Here is a 9,750-nt window from a genome sequence, read left to right on the forward strand (position 1 = left end):
GTTTGCGTCCAGAGTGGAGGCTGAGACCCACCTACTGTGGGAGCAGTGGAAAGAACCCTGGGCCAGGACCTTATTCAGGCTCAGCCAAGGCAGTTTTGATGACCTTGAGCTAGTGCACCAACCCCTCCAGTCCTCATTTCCCCAGAGTGAAATGAAGAAGCCACATGAATTTTTTCCCAAATTTTTTCCAACTCTAAGAGGTGAGGTGATGTAGGGGTCAATGAGTTGTAAACAGCAAAGCAAATGTAAACGGAAGTGATTGCGTTAGTATTACAGGCTCTACTACTCAGAGCATTACTCTTGTTGTTAGACAGGTGGGGTAATTCTCTGTACAGAGGTCAAGTCCCTGACTCTCCTGAGCCACAGGACTCAAGGGCTGAGGGCAAACAGTCACCCCTCCTGAATGCACGGTTGGGGGTGGGGCAGTTACTTGGGGTCCTCTTCTGTCTCATGAGGCTGCGGCTTCTGCTAGTCTGGCCATGCTTGGTAGAGAGTTAATTAATGTCCGCAGGCGAGTTAGCAGAAATAACACTTGCTTTGATTAAGGGAGGGAGATTGTGATGAGCTTTGCTTTAAGTAAAGCGGACAAAGGAGGGATAAGAAGTCATTCAAGCTGCCTCCTTGCTGGGCCCAGTGGCCTCTTGTCTCTGTCCTGGCTGCTGACCCCTTGGGCTTCCCCCTTTCTCAGTTGCATTTTATTTATTCATGCGTACAGAACTGGGGTACAGAACAGAGGTGTGAGCGGATTCACCAGAGACAGAGTGGGGAGCAGAACAGGCAGAGGTACTGAAATACACTGCTGAGGGGAGCAGTGGGTAGGTCAAGAGAGGTCTGCTGGCCATGTGGGTCAGCTCCCTGGTGCTGCAGTGGCTGCAGAGAGCTTCATAGTGCTGTGTTTTAACCCCTTGTGCCACCAGGGAAGGCGCTTCCCCTCCCCAAGTTGTACTTTATATGAACTTTGGCTGTGGCCGTAGATAAGAGGATCAGTGCCGCCATGGGCTCTAAGCACAGGAGCTGGCAGAGGGGCCCAAGGTGACTGGGAAGAGGCCCGAGGGCACAGCTGGCGGTGCTGGAAACCACCAGCAGGACAGTGGCTCCCACAGAGGCTGGTGGGCTGTTTTGCACCTGCGCACCTGCATGGGGCCGCTTGGCTTTGTCTCACTGACTCCGCCCTCTAGTTCCAGGAGGAAGGGCGCAGCCTCCATCTGGCTCAGGGAGCTCGGCTTGTGAGCCACGGAGTCAGGTCCTAACGCAGGTCTGTCTGTCGAGGGTGCCACGGTGATCAGACAGCATGGTACCCCTCCTCCTGCCGCTCCAATGCCCAGAGCGTGGAGAATGAAGAGGAAAGGGGCCTCGAGAACAGTGGGAGTAAGAGGCGACGGGACTGAGCCCCGAACTTACCCGCTCGGCAGCTGGAAGCTGCTAATGCTGGCATTTGTGAGCCCTCCGTGAGAGAGGAATGGTGCCAAGGAGCAGTCCCTTCCAGCTCCCCAAATCCACATGCGAGGCGTTGTTTCTCACAGGAGGCCAAAGCCAGGCAGGATGCTGTTGCCTGAGCTGCGCTGCCAGTGACAACCATCGGTATCTGAACCCTGCTCTGTCTTCACCCAGCTATCACGCTGTCCAGTACAGCCTCCCTCTCAGCATCCCCCAATGCTGACCAATCCAGCCGTGGCATAAAGCACAGTTCTCTCCTGAAGGATGGGGTGAATGGGGGCTGCGGGAGAGGGAAGGAGGGTGGGAGACTTGCCAAGTGTCTCCGAGGCCTGCCACTTGGCCAGGCATGCCACAAGTGTTTAATCTCATTTAGTTCTCGTGACACCGGGTGGGAAAGGCACAATCACCCTCATTTTGCAGAGGAATGTACCGAGGCTCAGAAATGGCAGTTGATCTGCCGAAGGTTACAGAGCTTGGTAAGTGATGGACCAAGGATTCCCATCGAGATGGGCTGAACTTCAGAGCCCCAGCTAATTACAAATGTAATTTTGTACTAAATCAAGGTGCATCTCATATGAGATTCTATGAAAAGCAAGCTGTAGCAGAGGCCAGCATTGAAAAATAAATTTGTAGTTGAAAAATTTATAATTAAAGCAAGCATCAATTATGTTTCTGGGAATAGAGAGAGGTTTGCTGCTACTGAATCTTAGCTGAGAAAAATCTGGAGTGTCGTTAAGAACCACGGACTGTGTTTAGTAAGGCTGGAGTTTGGAAAGCTCAGGGAAGCAGAGCTGCTGCACGCCCGGAAGGAGGGGGAGGGGGGCTTGTTCAAGAGCTTTCTGGGCCTGGAGAGCAGGCAGGAGGCCCAGCCAGGTTAGCTGCTGCCTGAAGAGTAGTTTTGGCTTCAGTCTAGGCTGTATGTAGTATTTGCCAGAAAGGATCATATGTCCCCCTCTCCCCACCAAAAGAACTGGGAATAAACTAATTTGGTCACTTCTCTTCCATGCTCAGTAACCTTCAGTGGCTCCCCCCCAGATCCTAAATAAACCCCATAAGCCTTACCTTGACCTTCAAAACTCAGCACAATCTGGTCCCAATTTTCTTTCCTAGTCCTGTCTCCCCCTCACCGCCCCCCCCCCCCCACATAACTTCATGCTCAAGGGAAACTGGCCCCATTTTTTGTTCCAGTAACTGATTTCCTCTTTCCTTCCTTTGCCTTCCAACTCTTCCTAGCCAATCCTGCTCATTGGTCTAGGCCATTTCCAGGTGACTCCTCTACGCAGTGTCCCTTGACTTCCGCAGGAGCAGACCCATGGCAGGGGTCACATGGTGCCTTGAGGTGAGATTATTTATGTACACGTCTCATCTCTCCTATCAGGCGCAGCCTTCCCGTGGGCAGAGGTGGCACTCACACCTGTGGATGTATGACTCCACTAATTAGTTAATCAGCGACGAATGAACTACAAGGTTACAGAGCCAGGGAAGCCATCGATGTAGCTAAGTTCAATAGGACTGAACTTGCATTTGCTTCAAAGTTTATTTCAGCTTGAACTTTTTTTTTTGAGTACCTAAGTGATAAATATTCATTCATTCTCATTCACTCACTCACTCATTCATTCACTCACTCGTGCATTCAACACCCTCCGTGTGAATAATGCATATAATTATTCCCTGGAAACCTTGACGTTACGTGTTCATCAGTGAGATTGGGTCTCTCAGGAATCACAAACGCCCCAGGGCCTTGGGGCCGTTCGGATCACTGGGTTATGTCTGCAGTTGCACTGCACCCCATTTCCAGAGTTCCCCTTTTGGCCCATCCCCCTCCCAGGGTATTGATTCACACGCTTCTATCTGTGACTACCGAGGGTAGTTTTCTGAGCAAGAGTCACGGTTTGCCAAGTATCTGTCTCCTCCTGTGTTTGGGCAGAGCTGAGGGAGAGAAATTGAGGGATGCTACTATCAGAAATGTTGGTCACAAGCCAAGTAATTTTTTCAGCTTTTAGCTTCCACGCGCACTGTTTTCCTGGCTGGTGGGGACAGACAATTCCAACCAGGTACGATCTCTTGCCATTTGCACAGCAGCCCTGGCGCCTTGTTTCCACTACACTTGTTAAGTTTGCAAAATTAAGTCAGCAGTGTCACAGCCTGGATGGGTCACAGTCAGTAGAATGACAGCCACAGGCTGGTGCAAAGCCAAGTGCTCCTTGGCTCTGTCTCTCTCTGCAAACCTGGGCTTACCGGCCTGGGAGAAACATCATTGTTCTTTTTGGTACTCCCTTGGTAAGATGTGGAATGATCTCGATTTGAGTAGAAATCAAGATGACTTGTGCCCTATTTGAGTAGAAATCAAGATGACTTGTGCCCTGCCTATTATATACCCCAAGGTAGTTTACACTGTAGTCAAGAACTCAGGACTTAGGACTCAGTGCAAATCGTAGCCTCGCTTCTATTAGCTGTGAATTGTAGGTGGAGGTGGGGGGGGCAGGGAATAAAGGGACCAGAGTTGTTGACCTTGCTGTACCTTTGCTTCCTCATATGTGAAGAAGGACTGATCATTGTACCTCAGAGCCATTGAGAGAGATGAACTAAACGTAGTGTCGCACAAAGGAAACGTAGTGAGCCCTGTCTAGTATTAGAACCCTTTCTGACTACCCAGGACTGTGCAACAAGCCTTCTCTGTTGCCTGTGGTGATCTCTTGCTCCTCTGGGCTGTGGGAGGCTTTAGGGGTGGAAAGGCGGTGGAGACAGCATCTGGCCCTCAGGGAACTTGTAGTCTGTTCGGACAGAAAGCCAGGCGTCCGCACCACCAGCTTGAAAACTGATGAAATGAGATGCGAACCTAACGACTAGATTATTGGCACTAAACCATGTCACTGTCCTGTCGTATTTTAATTATAGTTTCCTTTCTCGCTAGCATCAAATTAAAAGCCCTAGACGTGGTAGTCTGGCAACATTGTTATAGTGTCATTCTGCAAATTATGTGGAAAGAACAAATTGTTTTCAGGGAAAGTTTCAAGTAAATTTATGAGCCTATGGACAAATTGCCTGTATTGCTATCAAAAAAAAATTTTTTTTTAACTGTCAATGGACTAATTTCAAGCTTCAAAACAAGAATACCATCTAGTGTGTTACCATTTCTGGAGCTTTAAGGTCTATAAGCCTTGCAATTTCCCTCTGATGGCTTATGCTGACAGTGGTGGGGAGACTTCAGACAGGCGGAGGAAAGGTGGGGTTTGTGGGTGTTCTCTCACCGAGGGGGGCGCCTAAGGTTTTGGAACCCTGGACTCCAGACGTCAAACCCACTGTTCTTTTTGCTACATTACTCTGTAGTCAACTAGTTATGCCCCATTTACCTAACATTTAATTAGCTAAAAGTGGAAACAGATAACCTTGAAATTAATTCAAGTTAATGTTAAATGTCGCTAACTTTTTATTAGTTGAATGTTTCCATTAACTTTGCCAGCGACTGCTTTCCGGTACTCCCTCACAGCGGTGGGCAGAACTGAAGAAATATCCAATGAGTATTTATTGAATAAACAAATAGCTGAGCCGGCCGGGTTTGGCTGCAGGGTGGGGTTAAGAGTTTCAATCACCGAACACAAAGTGCTTAATTCATGCTTTCATTTGTCAAGGGGTTCTGAAGTCTCTCTCCCGAGTAGAACACTGCCCACAGGTGGCCCTGAGCAAACCGCCGAAACTCTCTGAGCCTCAGTTGCCTTCACTTTAAAACATGAGGAATAACAATAGCGCCTAACTATTATTAGGACCAAGTAAGATTATTAGGATCAAATAAGATAATGGCTGTAGAGAGCTCGTAGCAGAGGCTGGCACACGGTGGGGACTGCTCAGTAGATGGTGACGATAGTAATTATCCATCTCCGCGCTGTATATTTCTATGTGGTTCGTACCCCAGGGTTTCAGAGGCCCAATGAATGGTTTGCTGCCTTCTCCAGAGCAGACTCAGAAGGCCACTGTTGATTTGTTTCAGAGCAGAAGAGAACACAGGCGGGCTCTGGAAGCCCAGCTGGGTTTTCGTGGCCCCAAAGAAAGAAAGGACCCTCCTCTTTCATGTCACGAGGCAAGGAAGGGAAGGGCCCCCAAGAGCTCTGCGCCTGCTCACACACCCACCCCACACCTGGGGCCTCTGCACAGAATCCATTGGGAGTTCTGAACACTTGGGCCCTCTGCCCAACTGCCTAATCCAGTGTGTGTGCAGGGATATGGATGGGGGCCTGGGATGGGGGGGGGGGCATGCTGCGTTCATGCCGCAAAAGACAAATCCAATCACAGATTGGATCTTCTCCTGTAATCCTGTGTCCCATCACTGCAGTGGGGACCTGTCGCTTCACACAGGGAGGCAGGGGAAGGATCAGAGGGCGGCCTCAGCCCCACGGCTCCTTACCCTGTCCTACAGGACAGGGGTGAGTGCAGGCCACAGCGGGGGTGTGGGGGTGGGGTCTCTGTTCTGGCTCTCCACCGTCCAGGTTTCGTGCGTGAAGCATTGATTGCGTTACCCTAATGGAGGAAGTTGCTGGCCAGCCCATTTCACGTGTAGTCTGACATTCTTGCCGGCCCCAGCATCAGCCCCCTGCCCCCTACTCCTGAGCTCTGGGATGGAATCAGGGCCGGAAGAGAATGAGGCAGGGCCTCCTGGGACTTCCTCTTGCAGGATCAAAGCCTGGCACCTTCTCTTTTGGCCACAGTCTCTTCCCCAGATCTTGGCGATGACCATGTCCACTCTCCTGTTACCCAGACTGGATGTGGGGCCATTCACTCTCCATTCACCCAGCTCTTGGGCTTCTGGCTAGTGGCTGCTCAGAAGGGTAATCCTCTGCCTGTTGACTTTGCAAGTATTCACGTCCCTTTTGTGGTTCTTAATGAGGCACGGTGTCTGGTGTCATCGCCATGATGGGCCGGGCGCCACGCGGGCCCTGTTCTTACCTTGGCTTTTCCTATGTCTGTTTGATCCTGTTTTCTTAAAAGTTCTACCTTTTTGGGGACCAGGGCACAGCGCCATCGACTTAGCCCACCAAGCAGTGCATTTGCAGGATTGGAATATGTATGACAACCTCACACACTCCATAGAAACATTAGAGGCCTTGATGTTTCAGGCTTCAGTTTTAGCAGTTTCTTTGATCGTTTACTGACCAGTAAATTATTTATCGGGCCTGTCATAAAGACACACCAAAGCCTATAAACTATATTTATGGAATCACAAAAGTCTCCCCTCCTACCTGGCATTTTCAAAGGTACACTATGGTCTTGATGATGATGAAGCCGCCAGACTGGGGTAATATTTGGGCTTACCCACTTTAAAAAAAAAAAATACCTTTTTCTTCTATCCTTTCCTTAAAACGTTTGCTTCCTTTCCATGGTTTTGCTTCATGTTCCCACCCTTCTGTGCTTTTGGGTGCAGAGATTTTCGTGCGAGTTGTTAAGGCCCCACTGCCTCCCTGCTTTTAGGAGGCCACGTCTCTTCTCTATCCACACCCCAGGCCAACCCCAGCTCTTCCCTACAGAAGTGAACACCCCAAATCCCAGTCCCCAGCCCCAGGCCCAAAGGCTAACTCCTGCCTGTGCCATCCCTCTGCCCCGAAGCCTAGAACACCTGTCAGCTGCTGGGAGAATGAGCTGGGCACACCCAGCGACCAGGTCCCATGGCATGCTGGGATGTGGGAGAATTCCTTCCAGAGCGCGTGTGCACGTGTGTGCACGCACATGGACGTGATTGTGTGTACAGAGGCACAGATGCCCGCCAGCCACTGAACACCTCCTTTTATTTTATTTTTTCTTTTGGCTTTTAATGAGCACCTTCCTCAATTAATGTGGCAAGACAGAGCAGACAAGGAAATCAGTGGATCTCTTCCTGAACATCAATAAAACAAATTTCTCTCCGGGATACCTATTTGTTATTTGGATATCAGACGGACTGTAATCTGTTTCCATTTTCCTTCTACGCGTCCCCGCCAGAAGCCAGAGGCTCTGCGTGGATATCCTGCTGTTTCCATTTGGCTGAACGAGGGGATAGATTAGATTCCTATTTGCTATGCGGACGCTCCCATCTGATAGCCATTAGATGTGTCAGGGAGAGCCCAGAAAATGTGTCTCCCCTATTTATTTTGGGAGGAGTGGGTGGGATAGCTGGGGGGAAGGCTGGTTCTTGAAAGAGATTATAAGCTGCTTTGAAAATTCCAACATGACTTTTTCTCTCCCTGTGCTTGGTTATAAATCACGACCCACGTTATTTTATTCCAAGGAGCATAGATACTGGGGACTGTTCCCTGCTACTACCTGAGGAGAATCTCGACCTGGTTAAAGGTGGGGAGTGCTCTTGACCAGCACCCTGGAGAGCCACAGTGCGAGGTGCCGCATGGGAACCCCGCCTCAAGCTCTCTCCAGCTGGTTCTGCTGAGGGGCGCCTTCCAGCCTAGTCGCCCCCTGCCCACCCACTTCCTATGAGCCCCGAGAAGCCAGGCAGAGGGTGTTGTCTACATGTGTGCCTGCCCGAGTCAGGAAGGAGTCATGGGTCACACGGCAGAATGTGCCGGTCATGCTAGTTGCCTAGCCTGGGCCGGGCATGAGGTCAGCTCGCAGTTCATTCTGGTCAATGCAGTGAGCTCTGGAAGTCACCTCTGTGGTCATCTCCCTCTGGTGCACTTGCTTATTGAGCCCAGTGACGTGCTGGCCTAGCCAAACCTTCCAGCCCTTGAACGAGCCAGGTCTCCTGGGGCCTCTACCGGAGGAACCATTCCTCGGCTTGACCACAGACCCGCCTGCGCTGCCTTCCTGCTGCTTCCTTCCCTGCGCCACCTCGCCAGATGCCTTACCAGCAGCCTGCAGCCGGGTACTTCACCTGCTCCCACCGGCCACCAGCTCCTGCTTTTCAGGTTTGCCCACTGCAGGAGAACAACTCCTTTTTCAAGAGCGTGTTGTTTCCTGTGACGCCGACCATCCTTCAGAATTGACAAGACCTGTCTTTGCAGCTCACACCCTGCCACTGGCTCTCAACCCGGGCCTAAGTGACTTGTCATCTTGTCAGTGGCGGCTCCGGCTGGTGCTGCCGCGGCTCCTCCCGCCTCCTGGAGCCGTTATCCTCTCCCTTTGATATCGCAATCTCCTCAGGGGCCCCGCAAGAGGCCTCACAGCTCCGAGGGGACTCCCAGTCCTTAGAGAAAGGTGGAAACAGCAGTAACAAAGATCCCTTTAACAACAGAAGAGCGTCTGTCTTCACTGTCTCTTCTCCTTCCGCAGCAAAACATTTCTGGCATGGATAATACCCAAGACCGGGGAGGAAGCAGAGAGGCCCTCTGACAGAAGGCTCTATTTGTCACTGCTCTTCCAAGTGGGATTACTTGTTTTCCTGTTTAGGCCACGTGCCCGCCCGAGAGAGCTGGCTCTGACCCTGGAGCCTCATGGGGAGTGAGGTGTCCAAACGCCGGGCAGGGCCAGCTTCCAGAAGCTGGTGAGGAGCAGCTGGGCCTCTGGGCAGCCCTTTATGTCCCCACAGGATGCCCTGAGCCTCAACTCTGGGAGGTTGGGGCGCGAGGGACAGGAAATGGTGCTGGACTTCTCCACGTGGTGCTGGGGCCTGCAAGGACTGTGCCCACGCAGGCTTGGGTTAGATGCTGTGGCTTCCACAGGGTTCTCCAGCCTCCCAGCAGGTGGGCTCTGTGCTCTCTCTGTCTCTGTCTCTCTTGGGCTGTGGCACCTGCCATACCAAGGGCACCCAGCCAGCTCTCAGAACCTAGAGGGCGCTCCCAGCTTGGGTGCCCGGGTGTTTGGGCCTCCTCTCCGGAGTGGGAAATGTGGTGAAAGATGCCCTGATTTGTCTTTCTGGCTAAGTTCACTGAAAAATACAGGGTGCTTCCTCTTATAGGAGGAATGTAGGGGACCCACATAAGAGATGGGGCGGGGGAGTAATTACAACAAAGTAAAAATCAAAATCAACAGACATCTATAAACCAGAGACACTCTCTGGGGCGATGGGGGAGGGGGAAGGCGGAGAAAATTGGATCGAGACCGGGGTGGGAAGAGCACAAGGGACACTGGTGATGGTGTGCAGGTGAACTGGTGGGGGGAACTCCTTGGGGGCCGTACACGAGGAGAGAAAGCATGCACTGGATGAAAATGAAGAATGATTGTCAAAAATATATTTAAAAAAATTATATAGATAAAAAAAAAGATGCCCTGGACTCTCCCTGGTGGTGCAAAGGGTCAAAGCGCCGCACTCTGAAGCTCTCCGAAGCCACTGCAGCTCGAGTTTGATCCCCCGCCAGGGAGCTGACCCACAGGGTGCAGCAGCCCTCTCCTGAC

This window comes from Condylura cristata, unplaced genomic scaffold (assembly GCF_000260355.1).
Source record: "Condylura cristata isolate star-nosed mole 26May11 unplaced genomic scaffold, ConCri1.0 scaffold00025, whole genome shotgun sequence".
NCBI lineage: Eukaryota > Metazoa > Chordata > Mammalia > Eulipotyphla > Talpidae > Condylura > Condylura cristata.